Source organism: Tyto alba, unplaced genomic scaffold (assembly GCF_018691265.1).
Source record: "Tyto alba isolate M040663 unplaced genomic scaffold, T.alba_DEE_v4.0 Super-Scaffold_42, whole genome shotgun sequence".
In the NCBI taxonomy this organism is placed as follows: Eukaryota; Metazoa; Chordata; class Aves; order Strigiformes; family Tytonidae; genus Tyto; species Tyto alba.
This window is the reverse complement of record NW_024881318.1, coordinates 14,622,782-14,646,548: the sequence shown is the minus strand read 5'-3', so window position 1 is coordinate 14,646,548 and position 23,767 is coordinate 14,622,782. Positions and strand designations below refer to the sequence as shown.

The window sequence follows — 23,767 nt, the reverse complement described above, 5'->3', positions numbered from 1 at the left end:
TGCCAGTAGAAAATGGCTAAGTGTAGATGCATGCAGAAATCCTCTTGCTGTTCTTCTGAAGGGCCAAGCTACAACAACTGCTCACGACAGGCCACATTCAGGCAAGAAATCCCTTAGATGTCACCACAACAACTCACATACTAATGAGTGGTAAAGGAGAGGTCAACCAGAGTAAGCTAAACCCCAGGGCAGCTGTGTCACTCCATATATTAATCATTAGAATGAATTAGGCAAAGCCAAGGAAGATACACTGTGTGGGCCAGCAATATTTTGAGACCAGAGATTTGAATTATTTATACCTCCCACTGGATCTTCTCACACGTGGGCTTATGACTCTGCCACCGAAGTTACTGGAAAAGGTCTGAAGGTGGGACTACAGGGAAAAATGTCTTGTAAGCAGACACTGAAACTAGCCTCACTACTAAGAACAGAAAATTGCACTAGCACAATGGTCCAGACCAGTTATTCTCCCTGCTGAGAAGGACATCTGTGAGGACAGCTATGCTCTATGAGCTTACACAGAAGACACACGACAATGCAGCGTGAGGCATATGTCCCTGCTCTTCACCACGAGAATCCCAGAGAGGGATCAAAAGAAGGTGGCCTGCTAAATAATTCAGGTAAATTGGACCTACTAGGCAAAAGGAGGCTAAGTAAGCATGCAGTTGGTCCTGCACCAATGCAGGCAGAGCAGAATGGAGAAGAGCCTGCCTACTGAAAGCATTTAGGTCACACTTTTCCAGAAGCGATGGCAGCTAGTGCCAGTTTACAAAGAATAAGGTGCAGTTCTGGAGTTCAACTGATGAGATTAGTCTAACTGTGTAGGAGGCAGGGACTCCACGCTCCCCTTGAAAAATAACACCTGAATCCCCTTCCCTGAGGGTCAGAAGTAGCTGAGAGAGATTATCTAATTGTTGCTGAACTGAGTCTGTGTTAGCCAACACTCAGCAGCACAGATTTTCCCTAGGGTTCACTGCATCACAGTTAAGCAACTAACTCATCAGCTAAAATCTCACATCACAACTTGACTTCTCATGAAGAACTAATTTTCCTGCAACTCTATGCAGGTTTTTTTCTGGCACTGGGATGCAGGAGAGCTCCTGAACATTTGCCAGAGCCATAGATGCTCATGTGAGTCTTTTGCACATCTGGAAACCAAGGGGAGGGCAGACCCTCTCAATCCAGTACTCATCCCTCGTCCACGTGTTCCACCTTTCCCCAAGAACAGAGCATGGTTTAGTCTGAGGTAACAGTGGGTCTGAGGGAAGTATCAGGTAAATATTTACTGTATATCTGCCAAGGTCTTCCCTGCTAGCGTTTTTGGTTTTTTTTTTTTTTTTTTTTTTTTCCCCTGTAACTCCCAGAGGAGAAAATCCCCTTGTGCCAGAAGGAACTGCTAGCTCCCATCACTCTGAGATATCTGTGTCACTGGCCCAAAAAGCACAACAACAGGGCAGTGACAATTACTCTCTACTTTCAGAGAGCATCTTGTGCCAGAGCAGAGAGATAGTTCGGTGGCAGTACAAGTTTCCCATCACTTGCCAAATGTCATCACAAAACACTGATGACATCACTCAAATATTTATTATTTATCACTCAAAGGTACTGCCAGCCCCACACTCCCAGCACTGCACAGAGTCCAACACACAGTCTCTCTCCCAAGAGTTCAAACTTAGATGTTGAGCCTGGGCCAAAAGTTGCCATCACCTACATTACAGGCTCTGCCTTCTGTCTCCTGCCCATTTACAACAGTTAAGAATTGCATGGGGATTTGTTTTGTTTTGTTTTTTTTCCTATCTGCTGATACAACCACCAGCAGCCTCGCCCAGTAAGAAACACATGCATGTGTCTGACGGATAGAAAAAACCTTTTTCTACATGACCCTGAGGGTGCAATACAACTGCTGTGGGGAGAGGAAGAGTTTGTGGACGAGCCCGCTTTTGCACTCATCTTAACAGGTATGTCCCTGCTTTGACCCACTTCTTTCAGAAAATGAACATTAAAATAATTTTCATCAAGAGAGAAAACTGGAGCAGAATCAGGGATCAGAGCCATTTTGACAACCTGTTTCTTTCTCTTTGGAGAGTAACCAACTTTCAGACGAGTGCTAGGGCATGCAGGGAACCTGCTCAGCAGATAACATGACAAATCCCTGCTAAGGCTAGTTACCAACACAGCTGTCATTGATCATTGCTACGGATTTCACCCCCTGCCAGCCAAGCTCCCTCAGCTCCTTCAAGCCTTATCCTGCAGCCTTTCACATAGCTCTGGCATGGGGTGAACTTCTGCCTCTTTTGGACTTACAGACAGGACTGCCAGCAGCACTTCACCTACGTGTGCTGGGTTTCTGTGGCGGGGTTTTTGATAGCAGGGGAGGGGGATACAGCAGCATCCCCCTGTGAGAAGCTTCTTGAAGCTCCCCCAGCTCCACGTCAGACCCACCTCTGGCCAGGGCCGGGCCAACTAGTGATGGTGGCTGCACCTCTGTGAGAATGTAGTCAAGAAGGGGAACCTGGGAGAGGGTTGGGACTTGTGAGGAGGAGTTGGGAGAAGGATGCACACCAAGGTCAATGGAAGGAAGGAGAAGGATGTGGAGGAGGTACGCCGGAGCAGAGACCCCTGTGTCCCATGGTGAGATGGCAGGGCTGCCCACCTGCCACCTCTGGAGGTCCACAGCGGAGCGGAGCCTGACATGAAGCCAGTGGAGGAGCCCACGCCAGGGCAGGAGGCTGTGCTTAAAGCAAGCCGGGACTCTGAGGGGAGAAGCGGCTCCCGCTGTTGTGGTTCGGCGCTGGGAGGGCTGCAACACGCGGGGGGGACCCACTCCAGAGCAGCTCGGGAGCTGCTGCGGCCCGTGGGGAGGGATCACGCTGGAGAAGGTTCGTGGAGGACTGTCTGCAGTGAGAGGGGAGCCCCGGGGAGCAGGGGAGGGATGTGTGGTGTTCCCCCACCTCCCGAGAAGGAAGGAGCAGGAGCTGACTGTGACCCCCATCCCCTGCCCCCTGCGCCGCTGGGGGAGGAGGGGGAGAGATGGGGAGCAGAGCTGAGCCCGGGGAGAAGGGAGGGGTGGGGGGAGGTGTTTTCGGGTGTGGTGGAGCTTCTCACTGTCCCACCTTGTCTGTTAAGTGTTGTCTTTGTTAGTGTTTGAATTAAAGTGATGTTTCTTTTCCTTCCCCTAATGAGCCTGTCTTTTGCCCCTGACCCTAGTGGGTGAGCCACCCTCCTTGTCCATAGGTGGATTCCTGAGCCATTTTGCTTCATTTTTCTCCTTCCCATTCCTGCGAGGGGAATGGGTGAGTGAACAGCTGTGTGGTGTTCAGCTGCCCTCTGGGCTCAAACCATGACACCACATCAGGACTAGTCCCGCGAATCAGCACAGGTAGAAGACAAGTGAGCTTTCCCACTACCAGTTGGATTTCAATGGCTTCCATAAGAACAGGGACAAAATCTTCCCACACAGTACTGTCCTGTGATTCCACAGCTACAGGGAGGCTCTTCCACCTCACAACCACCTGCACAGGTCTTCACATCTCCCACTTTTGGTTTGCTTTTCTTGGGTTTAACCATCAGAACCGTGCCTGCTGAGATGAGTTATTGCTCAGCACCTACAATATAGAAATGTCTTTGGACTGAGTATCTCAGGCTGACCCAGTTTATATTAAACAGAAGGGTAAAAAGCAAACAGCTCTGTAATAAAACCTTTTTAATTTTTAAAGAGCAGATCTCTGGCGTCTGAGGGAAAACAGTTATAATGCCAAGAAGAACAAAGAGCTTGGAGAATTACTGAAGAAAAGACTTTGAATGTACATCATAAGTGAAAAAACCCACCTGGAATCACCAGGCAAGGTAAGGAAATTAGAAGAGCAGGGCACCTGACCAACCTGAATGAATAAGCACAGCAAGAAGGATATTAGAGGTAAGTAAAACAGCATCTTTGGTGCTGTTTTGGCAAGAAGAAGAATATTGAAGCTGCGGTGATGACGGGTTAGATAATACAGAGAAAAGAGGGTGCAGAAAAGGAAATGAGCTTTTGAAGTAAAAACAAATTCAAAAGGATGAATACACTGAAGTCAGAGGGACAAGATATTCTTGATCCCAGAAAAATTAAAGAATAGTTGCATGATCACAGCTGGCAACAGAGCTTTTGATCAAAAAGCCTGTGAGGAAAGAGAGGAAGGAGGGGAAGCTGTGTGGCCGGCGAATAATAAAGGTGAAGTCTGTACCTGTTCTGAAAGAGGAAGGAAAGTGACCCACATTAGATTTATCAGCCTGCCCTTAGTACTACATAAGGCTTTCAGAAAACATTGGAAAATAATAATAAGACTGGGAAATAAATGAAAAATGGGGCAAAGCACAATGTGGAGTTGCAAAAGGTGGGCTACTGTCTAGCTATCAGGAGTAATACCAGAGTGAGATCTTGACTCACCAGGAGCATAAGATTAGAAGAAAAGTAAGATCTCTGGGACAGAAGATTTGTTCTTTGTTTGCTATCACAGCTTCAGACACCTGAGAGGTGGTAATGGAGCCATGGGCAGGCCATTCCTGAGACCACGGCACATCTTTGGGGGCCACCTGCACTTCCTGCAATGCAGGTCCAGGTCCCTTGGATTTAGAGATCCAGCTGCACTTTATCTCCACCATTCTGCATTGATGCAGTGACGAAGACACACAGCAGCAATTATATCTCCTTCCTATGAATCCTTTCGCTCAGCTCCGGTCATCAGAAGCTCTTGCCCATCTTTTAAACATCTCAAGGCAAAGATTCTGTGCACCCTCACTGCTTAACAAATGCTCTTGTAAGAGTGGCATCTACTAGGTAGGCACAGCCTGCATGTCCTGGGGAGCGTTCCCATCCCACACAGCAAAGGAGGCTGCATACATTTTTTTTTTTTTTTTTTTTTTTTTTTTTTTTTTTTTTATTCCTTCAGGCAAGCATTGTACACACAAACTTCACACACTATTTCTTCCACAGCCCGGCACAAATATGTGTATCCTGCATAGATATGTCCCATTGCATGTCCTGTCTTCCAGCCCACAGTACACCTACAAACACACGTGTGCTATTGTTATCCCCCCACCAAGCTTCTGCAGGAGCCCGTTCTGCAGCAGCACCACGAACACAGCCTGGTACGTACCTATAGGAGCATATTCTGCTCCCTGCTCCCATGGGGCTGAACGGGACAGAGACCTGGAGACACAGAAAGGGTTCCCATGTCCCAGGGTGAGATAAAGATGAGAAGGAGCTACAGTTCAGGAAGCCCTATGGTGCTTCCAGGACATTGTCACAGAGCTGTGAGCAGAATGCACTCTGCTCCATGGTTTTGCTGGAAGCCCTCTCCTTCCCACCTGGCACCCTGCACTGAAACTCTGGGTTTATCTTCTTCACCAGGTATAAAGGCCAGAGAGCCTTGCCACTCCATAGGGATGGAGAGGCAGCAACCAACCGAGAACCTGCAGCAGCAAAATGGTTCCTTCAGAAAACGGCTGCAGCAAAGGCTGTGCTGAGGATCACTCCCACTTCCACCAACCCCTTGGGAGTACACACAGCACAGACCATCTCTTGGAACACAGTGAGAGACTGGAGAGTGACAGTACAAACTACACATTTACATTCCCTGACAATTACAGTCCTGAATTTCCTCCTCCGTGCCCTCTACCACTGGTCTCTGACCCACAACCCCCTGTTTATCCAGCTCTGCAATGCCCCTCACACCTGCCTCTCCTGCTCCATGGTTCCTCTATAGCTCTGCCAGACATCTACCATTTTATCTACATTTTCCCTACCATCCTGTTGATCCTGACAGGCCTAAAGATGCTTTATCTGAATTATTCTTGAGTCACTAGAAAACTGCAGAAAGCTTTTGTGAATAGGTTAGACCTCCCAAGTTCGTTCTTTAGCAATACCTGTATATGAGGCTGTAGGTGTCTGGAGGTAAAAAAGCCTATCTCTACTTCCCCCATACTCCACACACCTTTAAAACACCCATCAATCCAGACCTTGTATGATCTGTTTCTCAACAGCAAATGCTAATGTAACTCTCATTAACACTGCATTCCTGCAAAACACCTGCAGTTGCAACCCCACAAGCCCAGCATCTTCTCTAATCCCCAAAGATTGCATCTATTTGCTTATCCCCTTTTGTTACTACATTCCTATGTGTACATTCCCCTACAGCCACATCATTGTACCACACATACTGAAATCTCATTCTTTTATACCTCTGTCTTGTTGTTCTCACTCACTGTCATCCTGAACATCGCCTCTCCAGCCTCTATACCCCTATCCCACACATACCCTTCTCTTTGTTCAAGCCCTTCTCCCTTTGCGTTTGCAGAGGCAATTTGATGGAAGGATTTGTGCAGAGGGTGGGGGAGGGAAGAAGGAGGAAGGTGGGGAGGGAAAAGAGGGATTTGGCTATAACAAGACCATGTAATTAAGGTCTAGTAACTGGTATCCAGGCTGGACCGCTCATTTCAGTAATTAAAAGTAGTAATTCCTCCATTCCTAGATAACCTTTTCATCCACTCTGTTAAAAGAGGCAGGGAGAAAGCATCCATTTACATAGTCAGCACAGACACACCCTGGGCAACACAAAGGACTCCAGCCTGCACACAGCCCATATATCTCTTAGCAGAAGAGCAGTGTTTTATGTGCCACAGTATTTTATCCTAACGCCTTTTGAGCAATTGATTTACCAGTATTTAGCTAAAAAAAAAAAAAAAAAAAAAAAAGGCACCAAAAGCCACACTGACAGCAGCCTTTCCTCTGCCTGCATCCTTTGTTTCTGGCTTTTCATGGAAGTGCTGTCTGTCAAAACAGCTTTTCAGCTGCACAGCAGCATCATCACCAGGGATGCACAGGGTGCATGGTAGCTGGCGGGACCAAAACAATCCGTGTGGGCTCGGCTGCCATGGCAGGCAGAATGGAGAGCTGTGCGACAGCATTATCGGGGCAAAGCACGGCTTGCTTCTGCAAATCCAGCCTGGACACGACAACCACTATTTCATAGCTACAATGGACAAACACGCATTCTATGCAGCAACACCAGCCTCCTCAATCACTTACATCCCTTATAATCACAGCAGCTCCAAAGCAATGCAGCCTCTGAAGAGACAAAGCAATCCTAAAATCTTTTAAGCTTCACTGGGTAGCTGGCAATCTCCACAAAAGGCAACCAGCCACTTTGCAGGACAACGAACGGCCTGAAACCCATCAGTACGACTAACGCCCACCCTGATCATTTCTCCATCTCACCTTTCCAAAGATCCTCTGTTCTCTGTCTCCTCTCACTGAACACGTTCTGGTCCGGCACTGCTGAGCACTTGGATTTCAGTGGGCAATGTGCTCTCTCACCAGGATGCTGTGGGAGGCACAGAATCAAAATTTTTTTTTTTTTTTTTTTTTTCACAGCTGCATCCCTGGCAATGCAGAGGGTCTGCGCAATTACATCTCCACTGCTCCTGCTGCTGCTGTGACGTTGCTGCGTGTGAAGGAGCAAGCCTGCCCACAGCACCGCCGCTCTGGCTTGCAGTCAGTCCCTGTGGGACCTCAGACAAGGCAAGGGATGGGAGGGAGTGGAGAAGGAGAGGAGGGGAGATAAGTCGAGCTGGAAGATGGAGGATTGATTCTTACAGGAACTGGGAAATCAGGAAGGTAGCATAAGGAGAAACAAAAAGACTAATGTTTATGCCAGAAAATAGGGCAACACTTTATTCCGTGATGAGCTTGCATTTCAGATGCTGCGTGATTACAAGCTGCCTGATCTCTTCTCCTGGCTTTGCAAAGGAAAGCAAAAGGAACTGGAGTGCTATGTTCCTATCATTGATAACCGCAGCCAGAGCCCTCGGAGATAAAATACTAGTCTGCAAAGCAATGCACAACAAGGGGAGGATGGGAGGACTTATTACTAAGAGATTAGGAAGACTACAAGAAGCTTCTTGAAGCTTCTTTCACATTTCTGTAGTGCCTTGTCCTAAAGAGCTTCACCAACAGTATCTACAGAGCATCCCTGAAATGCAGACACTGCTGGAGCGAGATGCAACCACCATCACTTCCCCCACTGCTGAACACATCTGGCAGGGACTGATGTCAGATTCAGGATGGCTGAAATCCCTGCTGTCATAGGGAATCTCAAATCAAGACCCCAGCAACTATTAACTACAGTTTGTGATTAAAGTGCTGCCTGTAACCTGGGCTAGATCCTGGCATCTCTGCAGCACAATCCACGGCAGGTCTTCCTGAAACAAGGGATCACCACCTGCAAAAGCCCAGGCTCTGTTGCTATCCTGGGCCCATGTGAAAGGATTTTTCGATCACCCCCTTTCACCAAAGACAGCTGCAACCTGCTCCACAGGCAAGTCAGTGCAGTTCCTGACATGGCACAGGTAGCTTCTCCAAGGGACACATGTGGATACTTTTGTTTATCTACCACAGTCTGGGCATGACCACACACCCCAGAAACTCAGTTGTGCTCCAGGTGTGCCAGGAGAGGTGCTTTTAGCCCTGCAGCAGCTGTCCTGAGACAACCACCCTGGAGGGACCACTCACATTATGGCACTTTGCCATCTGGCCCCACTCCTACAGCTACTGCCCTCCACTGAGCTAAGCAGAGCTCAGAAAATAGTGTGTCATCCCTGGAAAAAGCAATCCCTACAAGCCTGAACCAAACCCCATCTCCTAAACTGAGGTTCCAAGGGGAGTGGGTAAGTCAGAGTAAAAATGTCACAGAGACACACAGTTGAAAAAAATGAAGAACCATGACATGCCAGAGTACATTTTGCTCTATGCCATGATGCACCCAAAGCAACAATACAATAAAACAAATACAACAGCCCAGACAATACAACACTTTGCAGAAGCTTCAGCCTCTGGAGCGGCCAATATAAAAAACTATGCCAGAAAAATGTTAGACTCATTACTGGAAGCAGCTGCCAATTGTCTCGGATCCTAGGCCACTAGAAACCTTTAAAATCTCTCTTCAGGCAACATTCAAACCAGATTTCTGACTGAAAACCCAATGGCAGGTGGGTGGCTCCCAGCAAGGGCTCCAGAGGCCGGAGCCCAGGACTCCCCTCAGCGCAGAGACACCCTTCCAGCAAGAAAAGAGAAAGGGCCTTGGGCTGGCTGTGGGCTGTGCAGCCCCTTTGCAACGCACTGGAGCCAGCACTGCAGACGCAGAACTGCTACTCACCTCCGAAACACTGGGAATGATCCCTCAGCCCGTCCCAAAGCACGGGCTCTGTGGGTCCTTCCCTGAGAGGACAATGCATATGCCCCACCCGTGCTCCTTCCACACTCCCCAGACAGGCCACTGCTCGCCGTTCCTTGGGTGCCAGGGACCCACACCACCACCGAGTCGTGCTCAAGCAGCAGGGATGAGCCCCAGGGACGATGCAGAAGCGATGGATGTGCCCCCACGCCTGGCCATTACAGCAAGCAGAAAGCTAGTCCTGCTGGGCTCTGCTCCACCCAAGCTGCAGCAAATGAGACTTATTTACTGTACTTCCATTAGCGTGCAGCCCCCGGACCCCCATATGGCCAGTCCCATTGTATTGTCAACGTTAATTAAGGCAGGCTGAAGCAGACATCTCCGGCCCCTTCAGCTGGGACAGTTGGGGAGCAGCAGTGAGGAAGGAGACAGAGAGTCTCAGCTGCAGAGCTCTGCACAGAACAAGGAGCGTTTGTTACCCAGGAGACTCGTTCCCACAGCAGAGAGGAGAATGGAAACTATTTCGGTGCCCTCCCCAGTCCTCCATGAGCATTGCCAATGCTGACGCCAGGAGGTATAAATGCTGGCAGGCTGAGTGCTTGCCTGCATCCCTGTCCCTGCCATGGGACACTGGCATTAACCAATTCACTGACAGCAATGCCTGCCTTGTGTAGCAAATACCAGAGCAAATGGAGTCAGAGGGCTGTTTTGTTAAAAATCAGACAGAGCAATGCAGTAGACAAGGGGCTCCCTCAGAAACACTCCTATTTACATATCCGTTCCCAACAGAAACATTTGGATCCTTCTCCCTAAAACATGTTCAGCACGTTCCCCCCGCCCCAATCTCACATGGCCTTGCACCTCTCCAGCAAGCACCCCTTTGCTGCATCTCCCTCCCAGGATGTTACCACAACAGTGGTAAGAACTGATCAGCTGTCCCAAAGCTTTTTATGTAGTAAGAGATTACAGGTGCTAATGAGGAAGAATAAAGCCCTGTCTCGGGGACCGTCTTCTACAATATGACTTCTCTTTGATCACAGAGATGAATCAGTGTGAGAAGGGGAGCATGGCTCACTCCACAGCCTCATGCAAGGAGGGGAGCAGGGATACTGCAGGCTGGTGACTGCACTCCTTAGAGAAGCAAGGTGAGGGAGATGGAGGTGCCAGAACATGCCTGCCCTACAGTAAGAGGGGTCCCTATCCTGCTTGGCCTGAAGTGGTAGGGATAGGTGCTTCCCACACACCCCAGAACTGTGGGGTGCAGCTTGGCAGGAGACATGGCCAGTGGGATCGAGTGCACCCTCAGCAAGTTTGCCAACACCACCAAGCTGTGTGGTGTGGTGACACGCTGGAGGGCAGGGATGCCATCCAGAGGGACCTGGGCAGGCTGGAGAGGTGGGGCTGTGTGAACATCATGGAGTTCAACAAGGCCAAGTGCAAGGTCCTGCACATGGGTCGGGGCAATCCCAAGCACAAACACAGGCTGGGAGATGAGTGGATGGAGAGCAGCCCTGCGGAGAAGGACTTGGGGGTGTTGGTGGATGGAAAACTGACTGTGAGCCAGCAATGTGCGCTCACAGCCCAGAAAGCCAACTGTGTCCTGGGCTGCATCAAGAGCAGTGTGGCCAGCAGGTCGAGGGAGGGGATTCTGCCCCTCTGCTCTGCTCTGGGGAGACCCCCCTGCAGTGCTGTGTCCAGCTGTGGGGCCCCCAACATCAGAAGGACACAGACCTGCTCGAGTGGGTCCAGAGGAGGCCACAAAGATGATCAGGGGGCTGGAGCACCTCCTCTATGAGGACAGGCTGAGAGAGTTGGGGTTGTTCAGCCTGGAGAAGAGAAGGCTTCAGGGAGACCATATAGTGGCCTTCCAGTACTTCAAGGGGGCTACAGGAAAGATGGGGAGGGACTTTTTACAAAGTCATGCAGTGATAGGATGAGGGGTAATGGTTTTAAATTGAAAGAGGGTAGATTTAGATTAGATATTAGGAAGAAATTCTTTAGTGTGAGGGCAGTGAGGCACTGGCACAGGGTGCCCAGAGCAGCTGTGGCTGCCCCCTCCCTGGAAGGGTTCCAGGCCAGGCTGGACGGGGCTTTGAGCAACCTGGTCTGGTGGAAGGTGTCCCTGCCCATGGCAGGGGGGTTGGGACTAGATGATCTTTAAGGTCCCTTCCAACCCAAATCATTCTAGAAAATTGCTTATCTAGCAACATCAATCTCATTACTCACAGGCATCCTGGGTGTTGGGCAGGGTTCCTGACATCTTGCCTCCTTCCCCCTTGCTCCACGGTTGTAAGAACTCAATTGCCCAACACGTTCTCCCGCCCATGAGTTCCAGTAAGGAGGCACATCCCGTTCCCAGTGCTGGGCTTCAGCAGAGCTCACCACTTCAGGGAGCCCCGTGTGCTGCACTCGTGCTGGATACCAGCCCTGTGTGTACCTGGAGTGCTTGCTGACAACAACCAGGACACAAAGAGATCATCCAGGTGTAAAAAAGCTCAACACATTTCTGTCTTGGCCTTGGACTCCCTCCTTCCTTCACATACTATGCAGGAATTGGCTGCTAAGATCAGCAGTCAGCACACTCTCACATACAAGAAGGAAGAAACCTTTCCACTTTTGCTGCGATTGTACAGCAAAATCATCCACCAGCAGCAGCCCAAGCCTCCCACCTAATTGCTGCAAATCTGCTCTGGTGATCTGTGAACTGGAAACAGCTCATCCCCAGATCCCAGCTAGCTGGCTGCCTGGGTGCTTCTAGCTCTGACACCAATCAGTGGGCAGGAACAGGTCTTTAATCACCCCTCATCGTCAGGTGTGATGCACAACCTGCCCACCCTCACAACAACCTGACAGCTGGAGGACTGCCGCCTCTACACCGCACCTTGCAGCTACAACCCGGCACAGGGGGATGCCTGATGCCTCATCCTAAAGGATGGATATTTTGATGTAGCCCTCATTACACTCAGCCTGTCCATGCCTCTCAAGGAAACAGTGGCATGAGTAACAGCAAGCTTATCACCACAGTGGACAGTCTGTGCCTCGCTATCTTTGCACATGCTGGACCACTCAGGAGCAAGGTGGAAGCCACTCAGTGCCTTTCCACCTCACTCCCGGATAGCTCACAGCAGAAATCTGAATTCTCAGGACATGGAAACCGCTTCCACCACAGCTGAGGCTGCTTCAGGAGTGCCAGAGTGGCATGTCAGTCAGAGCTGAACTAAGAGCATGGTCTTGCTCAAGTGGAGCAAGGGGGACTAGAACATAGAGGCCATCAGGAAAGCAGAAGCTGCTGAAAACTCCATCAAAACCCTCAGAAAGAAAACCCAAAATCACTCCCCATCCCTGCCAACCTTGCCTTTCAAGGTCAAACAACATCGCCTTCTCAAACACACAGAGATCAATACAGGCTGATCGTTACCAACACGCGCTTGACAACTTTTCTATTCAGTGCAAACAAATATGGGAGATTTGGAATGAGGGGTCAGAATTGAAGAAGATTGAGAAAAGCACACATTGGCTTGGCAGCAATGCCTGCCCTCAGTCTTCACATTTTGCTGAGGCATCACTAACTGATCCCCTCGACTGAGCCTGCTTTCCCAGAGGGTCTGAGGACAGAGGCACAGGGTTACGCCAGTCACAGACACGTTCACAACAGCAGGATTCACCAGCCTCACCATGATGATCCTGTCCCATTGATCCCCGCACACTGCCCAGAGCAGCAGTACTGATTTCTTCAGGGCTAGCAACCCAAGGCAGGAGTCATGCATCCAAATAAGAAAATGGCTTGAGAAGAGAAAGTTGTTGCCGTTTTTTCCAAAAATTTGGATGTTTCTTGTTGTTTGCTAACTGTTTTCTAACAGAATTATTTCCCCAAATTAATTCCTCTGATGTTTAAGAACATTTTCTAAATTTCCAGCTTATCTTTATCCATGTACAGCTCACCCCTATTCACTCATGTTCTAAAAATGAGCTTTAACGTCAGAGTTTATCCAGTCTGCGTTTAAAGTTATATCATCTGAGTTCTTTAATCACTTCACATTAGGTAGGCTTTTTGTTTCTTTGATCATACTAGTATCCCTTCTCTGAATATGACCCAGTTTGCATATAGCCTTCAGAGAGCGACTGGAAATGTACACAGTCTTCCCAGCAAAGTCTCACTGTGCCTTAATACACTATAATTTCCCCATCTCTGCTACAAATATTTTGTTCAACATGTAACATTGGATGACATTTACCTTTTTCATAGCTGCATCACATTAGCTGCTCACTGTTATTCTGCCTGTCACCGACAGACTCTGGGTTTTCCCCCATCTTTTTCACTTTCCCCAATGAGCTCCCAACTGGAGCTGAACTTTTTGTTTGTTTCTCATGCACACAGCCATGGAATTTTGAACCATCCAATTCTAATCTGTGTTATTCCTTAAGGACATCCAAGCTCTTCCTGCTGAATAACCCTGAACTACCTCTGATGATGCTTTCTAGCTTTGCGTCTTTAGGAAACATCACTAGTAAAATCTTACTTTTTAATGTTGAAGCATTATTTGATGCATTGGACAGCTTCCATTTTACGGCTACTCTCTACTAACAATTTTCCTTCAGGCCAGTAATTACTCTTTCAGCACCCTTGTTATCTTCCTCTAGTCTTCTTAGTTCTCAAAGGGTATTATGGGTGGAAGAAGTCAACATGGATTCAAGACGAGGCAGGACAAGCACCAGAGAGATCCATTACTAAACAGATAAAATATAATAGACTTAGCAAATCTCCTGGGAAAAAAAAAAAAAAAAAAAAAAAGGTATGGTATCTGCTTGCTCTGCTCCCCCTCCTCCCTAGCTGACCACTTGCAACCACTGGGAAGAATCATACTGGGCAAGGTGGTTCCTTCATCCCAATCACGACATCAGCTTCCACCTTCCTGTATTAAGGTCAAATCCTTCCTGTTGCTAGCGTCTGATGCCTCACTGCCCAGGAACACAGGCTTTCACAAACTGTAAAAAGTCACAACTACCAGACAGGGTTAGTGCTGGCAAGGCTCCCCATGGGGCTGGGCTCAGCTCCACATACATCTACAATACTGAGACGTCTATGGGAAAATCAAATCCAGCCCACAGCCTGCTGTCCGTCTCCAGTCCCTTCCAGCCCAGGATTCCAGTACGTTTGTACTGTTTTTCTAGGAAAGTGCTGCTATGAATATTATACATGCAGGAGACTGAGGCAATGAGGAGATGTGAACCATTTGGAAGGCTGTAGGAAAGGGAGAACTGATCCTCCAATCCCAGTCACCATTTTTTTGTACTAACACTTAGTACTGCCCCAGCAAGAGCACAAAGAAATAGCTGAACACTTTTTGGCAGAAGGAACTCAGGACAGAAACAACACAGCAGCACTTGAATCATGTCTGAAGTTTCAGCTTCAATCTGATAAAACAAGCTCATAAAGCTGTACAGAAAACCTTGAATTAAAGGAAAGCCTGGACATAACTTATCCAGCCTGAGATTTCAGAGTGTCTGAAGCAGGAGCTTAGCTCTGAAAGCAACCTTGTAACTTCAAGTACCCACTCAGATATCAATGATACACTGACTGGGAATATAAACTCTTTCATCCATCAAAGCCTTGGCAAAAGGAGCAGAAAGGGTATTATTACAAAAAACATATGCCTTCTAATCTGGCGAACAATTACTCTGAGCAGCCCATGGTAACAGTGGATATTAAGGTATTACTGTCTTCAGTCCTATTAAAATTAGTTTTCAAAATGGGATCAATGCTGCCTCTACAGCACAATTTACCTAAACCATTAGTTTCACCACAACTTAATAGTTCCCCACTGCCACATTACATACTGTATCGGAGCTGGTGAATTTGTCAGCCACAGTTCTGCTGTATTCATCGGTTTGTATCCTGACCTCAAATAAAACGTACATATTTCTAAGTAAGCAACTGAAAAGCTACAGGGCTGAACTGAATCCACAGCCCTGAAATGGTTCACTGTCTACATATGAAGTACAGCCACAGGTTGCTGCATACACAGCACACACTGCTGAAGGAAGGTGACTGCTTATGGTTCCCATGATGCACACCGAAGTGACAGTCCCTTCCCACTCCAGGGGCAGTGCCTGGCTGACTCAGGGCGAGGGTGACTGTGCTGCAAACAAGCCTCAGCTCACAGAGACTGCAATAGAAGGGATGCAGCAGTAAAGGGGCAATCAGAGGAGAAGAAAAACATCACTCTTGGACACACAAGAGGCCACATCCAAGAATGGAAAAAGACTCCTGCCCTCCTGCTTCAGCACTGAGTCATAAATATTCCATTTTTCCAAGGCAACAGCAAGTATGAAAACTGCTCTGGATTTCAGGCAGAAAACCCACACTAACCTCTCCCTGTGCATGCCAAAGGACTTCCTGGCCATCACTGCTCAGAGCAACAGCAAAAGTCAAGCAGTAAGATCTGTCAGCTCAGCACAAAGCGAGTTCCCAGCAGACCCCTCTGTTCTCAAACACTCCCACCTTTGCAGCAAAGCCCTGGGAGCACATAACCACCAGCTGATATATTAGAGACATATGAAACTAATTATGGTTGTTTGTACTGATTTTTTTCCAAAGTCTTTCCATTTACCACCCAAACTGGGCACACAGTACTGCTCTGCAGTGTTACCTGCCCAGCTGGCCTTGCTTTAGTGGCAAATACAGCAATGTCTAGACAGCTTGTGCTGCTTCAAAGCACTCTGTGATTAAAAGAGACTGTTGAAGGTACATTCAAAAACCACCCACTAGCAGCAATGCTACAGCACAAGATTGGCAGGCATAGGACTCCAGTGCCATCCAAGAGACTGCCTGTGCTCTGGAGCGCCCACATCCCAGCAGGCAACTAGAAAAGCTGCAAAAAGGAAAGAGGACTACTGAGGACTTCTGCTAAAAAGCCTCTGTAATGCAGGCTTGTAACTGAATTATGGAGACCTTGTCCACCACTTGTGCTTTTAACCTGCTGGCTCTCAGATAGAGCGGTTGTTTCTTAACCTTCATCTGGATTGCCTACAGTACCGATACTGTTAGCTGAAGGCATAAGGTCTATACATAAACAGCAAATTGACATAAATTATAATAATTACCATGGCATCTCATACAGCCCAGATTGCACATCCCCACCCATAATCATCATGCATGACCTGCTCATTCAGAAGGGATCTGTGGTTACCACAGATCACAGGCTGAACTTGAGTAATTGTGGCATTTTGCTTTGAAGCAAACAAACAGTATGTGGGGCTGTATGAATAGGCACGTCATATGCAAGATGTGGAGTAATCCTTCCTCTCTGCCCAACACTGGCACATGCCTCATGGACATGTCCTATATGGACAAACCGCTGAGAGTTCAAAGAGAGCAAGGAAAAACAAAGGAGTAAATTGCAAAGGAAGCGGGTTAATTCTCTGTAGGAAACTAGGGGGTACATGAAAGCAGTTCTGAAATGGATAAAAAGCTGCTGCCAAGAGCAAGTGAATAAGTGTTCTCCATATCCTCAACAACAGGAATAGGCTCCCTGTAGGGCAGCCAAGGAAGTTTTGGTTAGACATCAGGTGCAACAGATAAAACTAGCCATTCACTATTCCAACAAAAAAGCACAGCGGTCAGAAGGTAAGACTGGGTTTCTTAATATTTTACATGGTCTTGTCTGTCTCAGAAGCTTTTTGCTTTACTTATTTAGAGGCATGCATTCCTGCTAGTTTTCACAGGCCCTTAGTGTCAGAAATTGGAAATAATTTATTTTTCTGGCTTTGCCATCGAAGAAATTACCACCTTAGGGTCTTGAACAACACAATGTGCCATGGCATTAGGGGATACCAATAGAGGGAAGGGACTGAACTGCTAAAATGCAGGATGCAGCAGATAATGTCCTAATCCCTTGGAACTTCTAGAGAGATAGAATGAACAATCATAAGGAATGGCATAGCCGGAGTCCACTATGCCTGGGTCAAGGAGGTGTAATTATATGGCTTCTGGATAACTTCTGTTTGACTCAGAGGAGCAGGAAGCCTCTAACGCAGGATTAAAAGCTGAGAGCAGTTTATTCTGAGAGTCAGAATACCTGAAGAAACAGAAACACGTTCCTGGAAAGACAGCAAACCTGCAAGTACAGCCCAAGAACGGAAAAGCATTCCATGCCAGCTGATCCAGTAAATAATTCACCTGACTGTTAAAAACATACTCCAGGTTTTTATTTTCCTAAATGGAATATGCTTAGCGTCAACTTGCAGCCAGTGGATTCATCCTCCTTTCATCTACCACAGTGAAGAGACTTTTTATGATGAATTTGATCTTGTTGAAGATGATCCTTGACCACAGCTGAGAACCCCACTAAGTCTCTCTCTGGTTATTATTAACATCTTCCCATCTAATAGAGCAGGCTGTCCTGGATCATCAGCCAGATGCACTCAAGGCCTCCATATCAGGCCAGCCCATGACTAAACAAACTTTTGGCTGTATGTGCTTATCGGTGTATGCTTAATTGGCACAAAGAATCTAATCTGCAGCACCTAGTTGCTGTGTGGCTGGCTCTGCAGGGTCTACCTCCTCCAAAAGACATCATCAACCAAGAGGCAGCCATCCTGTATGCAGGCAGGCACACAGAGCCAGAACCAGGACGAATGTGCTTGTTGACTGCCTGCAACAATTTTGCTCAGGTTGGAGAAAGCCTCACAGCAAAGGAAATGCTATAGGGATAAGGGGGATCCATGTGTGGGAGGGGATTCTGCCGTGTTCTTTAAAATAGAAAATAAAAGCTGGCAGAGGCAAAGCCTGCGCACCAGCGATGCGGCAGACCACGAAGGCAAAGCAGGTCGCAGGAGACGCCTGACAAACATGCCAAGCTTAGATTGTGCTGGACAGACTGAAACAGGGCTCAGCCTCCTGGGAAGCAGATGAAAGAGCTGGCACATGCTGCTCTATGGGGCTTCTTGTGGAGACATCTCAGCACTTCAGGAACTGATGGAAACCGTGGTGCGGGGTTCGTGCATCGCAGAGAACACTATTGAGAAGTGTCCAGAAAAGAGGTGCTTAAAGTTGACAAACAAGGTCATGTGTCCCCATGCACCCCAGACACATTCCAGTCAGGGGAAAAAAAAGAATCTGTGCTGGGTTTGAGTGAGTGGCAGGGTTTTTGGTAGCGGGGCAGGGGGCTACAGCGGTGGCCCATGTGAGAAGCTTCTCAAAAGCTTCCCCAGCTCCAAGTCAGACCCACACCGGGCCAGGGCCGAGCCAATTAGTGATGGTGGCTGCACCTCTGTGATAACGTATTTAAGGAGGGGACCTGGGAAGAGGAGTGGGATTGTGAGGAGGAATTGTGACATCTGTGTGAACACTGAGGCTGGTGGAAAAACAGAGGAGGAAAGTGGGGCAGGCACGCTGGAGAAGAACCCCCTGTATCCCGTGGGGAGACGGCAGGGTCCCCCCATCCCCCACCACCCACAGAGGTCACCGGTGGAGCAGATGCCCGGATGGAAAGAGCCTTCAGGAGCTCTGTAGCGTACAGTGATACACAGAGCCTTGGCTCCAGCCTAATAATAAGCAGCAACCATGGTGACTCAAAGAGCTCCTTTGTTGGCTTGACATGGGAGAGGAGCAGGAAGGGGCTGAGGAACAGAGGAGCAGGAAGCCCTTGATGAGGGACTGATTGCCCAGAGCATGTTCCTGGAAAAACAGAAACATGCTTTTCACCTCCATGACACACTTCCATTCCTGTACATTTCAGAAGCCTGTGCTTTCAATAGACACTTAAGAAAGCACTCCAGCTTGTGCAGAAACTCAGCGTGTGCCTCTCAACACGCAGCAAGGAAAAGAGAAGGCCAGCTAAATGGTGAGATGCCAGCAAGGACTCAGCATGTGAGATACAACAGCCCAAGCCAGAAGCCAAGCAGCTGCTTTGCTCTCACTCATTCTCAGAGAAACTGCCTGTTGTTGTGGTTTAAACCCAGCTGGCAGCCAAAAACCACACAGCCGCTCGCTCACCCTCCCCCACCCCAGGGAATGGGGTTGAGAGTTGGAGGGGTAAAGGTAAGGAGACTCATAGGTTGGGATAAAAACAATTTAATAACTGAAATAAAATTTAAATAATAATGATAATTAAAATAGTGATAATAGAAAATACAAACAGGTAATGTGCAGTGCGACTGCTCAGCACCCGCTGACCGATGCCCAGCCCATTCCCCGCCAGTGATCCCAGAGAGGAGAGTCCTGGAGCCACCATCCCGAAAACCCAAGTGGAGCTTCTCGATCAACCCGTATCTGTGCACGGAGTGTGACGCTAGATCATATGGAATATTTCATTGGCCAGTTTGGGCCCATTGTTTTGGCTGTGCTCCCCCCCAGCTTCTTGTATACCTATGTACTTGCAGGACATGAGAAGTCAAAAAGTTCTGGATTTGACAGTGACAACTAGAAATATCAGTGTGTTATCAACATTCTTCTCGCATCAAATTCCATACTGAAATCAAAACACAGCACTATTCTAGCTACTAACAAGGAAAAGAAAAAATTAACTCTATCCCAGCCAAAACCAGGACAGAGCTGGAGAATGGTGTTATAATAGGACCTGCTCTCCATACCTGGGAATGTCTGCCAGAATTAGTAATCCTGTATCACAGGAGGTGAAGCATGGAGGGCCAAACAGCACTTGTGACCTTTTTAGCAATTGTTGCACGCCAGCTGCTTTCACAACAACTTTCTGTATCAGTTTAAAATAAATCTAGCCCTTGTGAAAGTACTCGGAGATTGCAGAAACATCTGGCCCTTCCTCTACAGAGCCAGAAACTAGCACAGATGTATCTGGGGATGAAAATATGGAGGCCAAGGGGGATTAATGCTGTAGTCTTGAACCCCAGCAACTGAAAGAGAAGTGTGGTCTCCCCTGTCCGTGACACTGCTGCTTTCAACTCAGAGCAAATAGGTGGGCCCAAGCACATCCCCCAAGTTTGCAACCAAGAGACATCTTGGCTCTTTTCCTCTTCTTCTGTGTGCAAGGCTCTGTGTTTTAAGCCGTGTAACACCAATGGGCACTCCATTCCCACGAGGGGTAACTTCTCCTGCATCCCATATTAGACCAGGCAAGGGTGGAACCACATCATCTAGCTGCGAGAGGGAGCATCTCTGTCTTCAGATGGGGCTGCTTGGACCATAAGCCCTCCAAGAAGTGTTTCTGTGAGCTCTAGGCTCCATACACTGAACACAAGGACTCAGTGGGGTCTGTTGCTTTCCAGTGGGGTCTCCTGTTTTCCAGCATACAGCAGGGGCTGATGCTGCAGCAGCATGAGAGCAGCTGAATTGCATACCTGGCATAGGACCTGATCAACAACAGGCAAAACAGAGCCTGAGGGAAACAAACTGCAGCTTCCAGCTCCTGAGTGGGACGGTGCTTCCTGCACCAGCTACATAGCCCAAGGAGCATGGCTCCCCAGCAATCTCTGCAGTGCAGTCCAGTTTTCAGTTATAGACAACCACAAAACCATGAAAAGGGCAGAGTTTTGGAATAACTTTTGTGTTTATAAGGATAGCAACCATGTCCAGAAGTATAGCTGTTAATTCAACATACAGATTTAATATGCCTTCCACAACTAAATTGATCTCCAGCTACCAGTCCTCAGGATAAATCTAACTCACGGCCAGAATCCCTACACAGGGCACTGCTACTGCCCAAGACATTTTAGCAAAGCAGCTAGCTCTGGGCACCAGCAGGGACCTGGCAGCAGGCTACATTAAAGCTCAGGTTAACTCCTCCTGGAATTTGATGTACCTCTCATTAGACCTAGCGATAATAATCAGAACACACAGGGAAAGCTCAGTAGCAAATAACCTAATTAGAAGTGAAAGTCTCACATCCTCTTGGTGACCAGCACATCTGCTGAATCTGAGAGCCGATGTCCTCTGTGGTCAGCAGAGCATCCAGGCAAGGAAAACATGGGGAGTCCTGCTGGACCCCCTCCTGCTGCCCCCTCCCAAAGGTCCAAGGCTGCTCTCTATGGAAGATTCCCAACACTCTGGCTGAAATGACGCCAGCATTTGGGTAGGGCTTGGTGTTATTTTTAACACTTGCTCACATAACTCTTTGGATGAATCCTGGGAAGAGCTTGTCACCAAAATAGTATACTGTGGGCACTATTTATACACCCACTGGCAGCACAGCAGGATATGCTAAGGAGGGAAAGCTAGAGGACCCCCTTCCCTCCTCTCATCTTAGCAACTGGGGGTATAGGGGAGCCCTAAAACATCGTTTGTTGTTTGGGCTAGTCCTCAGAAGTAATCCGTTACCCGCAGAAGGCCTGATGTCCATGCCTGTCCTGTTTAGGAGACTCATCCACACAGGAGGGGAGCCCAGGTACAGCAAGCTTCAGAAAGATGGACAGCTCTGTGTGTGCATCAGAGGCAGGCACACGCCAGCTGCTGTGGACTAAAAAGGGAACAGTTGTACCTAAACACTAGCTAGGTCAGAAGAAAATACTGCTGCCCTCCTATTTTATCTATCCTTGTCTATTGCAGAGAAATGCAACAGAGGTGGGGTTTCTTGGTCATCCCTACACAGCCCCAGTTAAGGTGTGCAGTGGTATACGAAAGTGAAGCATTAAATGCCTCTGAGGCTCTCTGGAAAGAAGGCACCAGTAACAAGACTGATTCTCCTTCATCTCTAGGGACAACAGCAGCCTTAGGCTTTTCCATATCAAAACAGCTTGCCCTAAAGGGCTAAACGAAAAAAACAAAATACCTTTTTTGAGACTATCCAGGGAAAGAAGGCTCTTCCCCTGTCTAATTTTCTGGGGTAAAAATAACTTCTCTAAAGACATTTCCATTCCTATTGAACTTCCTTGATTTTTGTCTTCCATGAGTTTCTTCTCCCTCCCCTTTCTCTCAAGACGCATTCAGATTGCTGTCTACTTTACTGTCTCCTGGAGGACCAGGTGACACGACCTGCAGAACATGCACAGGATTCTGCACAAGAACTGAGAAGACAGACAGGCCCTGGAGCACCAGCACACCATCCTGGAGTAGAAAGGGTGACAGAGTTTGATTTTCCAGTGTGAAGGTAAAGAGAAAATGGATATATGCATTTTCTGTCCATGTAATAGAGGCTATAGCCTGAGCAGCATGCTGACTGTTCATCAGAGCTACAGAACGTTGCAAAATAAAGCCACTTACGCATTACTAATTAAAAAAAGGCCCTGCAGGCAGGGGCAGGACTGGCCGCATTACTTTTAGCAGAACAAATGGAAGGCATCAGCTCCTACCTTGCCAGATACGAACTCCCCAGATTATGAGTTCAGCTCACTGCTGCTGGAAGGCGGGTGCAAGCAACAATGACATGGGAGCAGCAGGAAGAATATAGCACGCAGGGCCAGCGATAATCCAAAGCAAAACCAGCTTGTCGCTGTGTCGGCTCAGGGATCAGCGAGCCATGCCGCGGGGAGTCTCTGCAGGCAGCTCCCCCGTTGCTGCAGGATGGCGGGCGAGAGGCAACATGACAAGGCACTTCTTCCAGACAGGAGCTGGCTCAGGGATTCCTCCTGCAGCCGGTCACCTGCCTCTCCTCGGGCACAGCGGTGCCAGGGTGCTGGTCTCACTCACTGAGCATGTGGGCAGGAGAGAAAAGCGAGGGCTGCTGGCAATGCAAGGGCCAGATTGCTAATGAAAGCCCCAGTGTAAATACAGATGCACTCTGGAGAGGGCTATGGCAGAAATGCAGCTCGTGTTACAAAGAGCCATTTACAGCAAGCTCAGAAAGAAGCCAGCGTGATGGGGCTGCGCGGGCCTGCCTGCTCAGGCAGGGGGGTGGGGGGGCAGCTGCCTGAGTGGGGAAGCCGTGGGGTGAAGTGACCACTGGCAAGGGAAGACACCCACCCCACCCCCCCAACTCCACACTCTCCAGCAGCTCCTACAACTCCATACACAGCACCTGCTAGCAGTGATGCAAACCTGTGCAGTTTTCCATCCTACGCCCTGCTGGGGACAGCCCCTGGCCCCACACTTTCTCTGGCGCACAGTGCTACAGCAGCCCACACCTGGGAGAAAGGATGACCAGAGCATTGCTCCATCCATGTGTGTGACCAGCTCGTGGTGCAGGAGCCCATTCCCTCTGTCCAGGCTCTCTCCCCATGCTCAGGTGCTCCATGTTTTTGGGACTTACCCTCTCTCTCCACTTCACTGCCTTTGGCATCTCCCGCTAGCATTCTTCTCTCCCTTCCATCTCAGGATAATTTACAAGATGTATTGCAGCTGGATTCACACCAAATAAGGAAGATGGGGGAGAGGAGCTAGCCTGGCAAAGAAGCAATGTGTCAAGGGGCTTGGGGGCTTTGCCTCTGTTGTGCCCGCAACTGGAACTGGCAGTGGAGGGGTTTTGCAAGTTTCAGTAATTGCCCACTAAACGAGCACTGAAAGACCTCAGCAAGAGGCTGAGAAGGAGCTGTTTCAGGATGCATACCACAGCGGGCATAGCCTATTTTTGGTAAGACTGGTGCCAAACAGGCATATAGCTCATACCAGTTACCTCTGGGTGCAACCAGTCACAAAGAAGTGGGAGTTC

The 23,767-nt window shown here is 48.5% G+C and overlaps 1 protein-coding gene across 6 annotated transcripts in view; it reads right to left on the bottom strand.

The window, feature by feature from the left end:
* RUSC2 (RUN and SH3 domain containing 2) overlaps positions 1-23,767 on the bottom strand; it is a 67,174-nt gene that overhangs the window by 33,906 nt on the left and 9,501 nt on the right. The window contains exon 1 of one of the 6 annotated variants that reach the window (XM_032988123.2): positions 22,473-22,781. The exons of 2 other annotated variants lie outside the window; for them this stretch is intronic. The gene's annotated coding sequence lies outside the window, so the exon portion shown is untranslated. Of the gene's footprint in view, positions 1-7,255; positions 7,536-9,191; positions 9,469-22,472; positions 22,782-23,767 lie in introns of those variants that run through there. 3 more of the 6 variants (XM_032988124.2, XM_032988125.2, XM_032988119.2) reach the window with 3 other exon arrangements.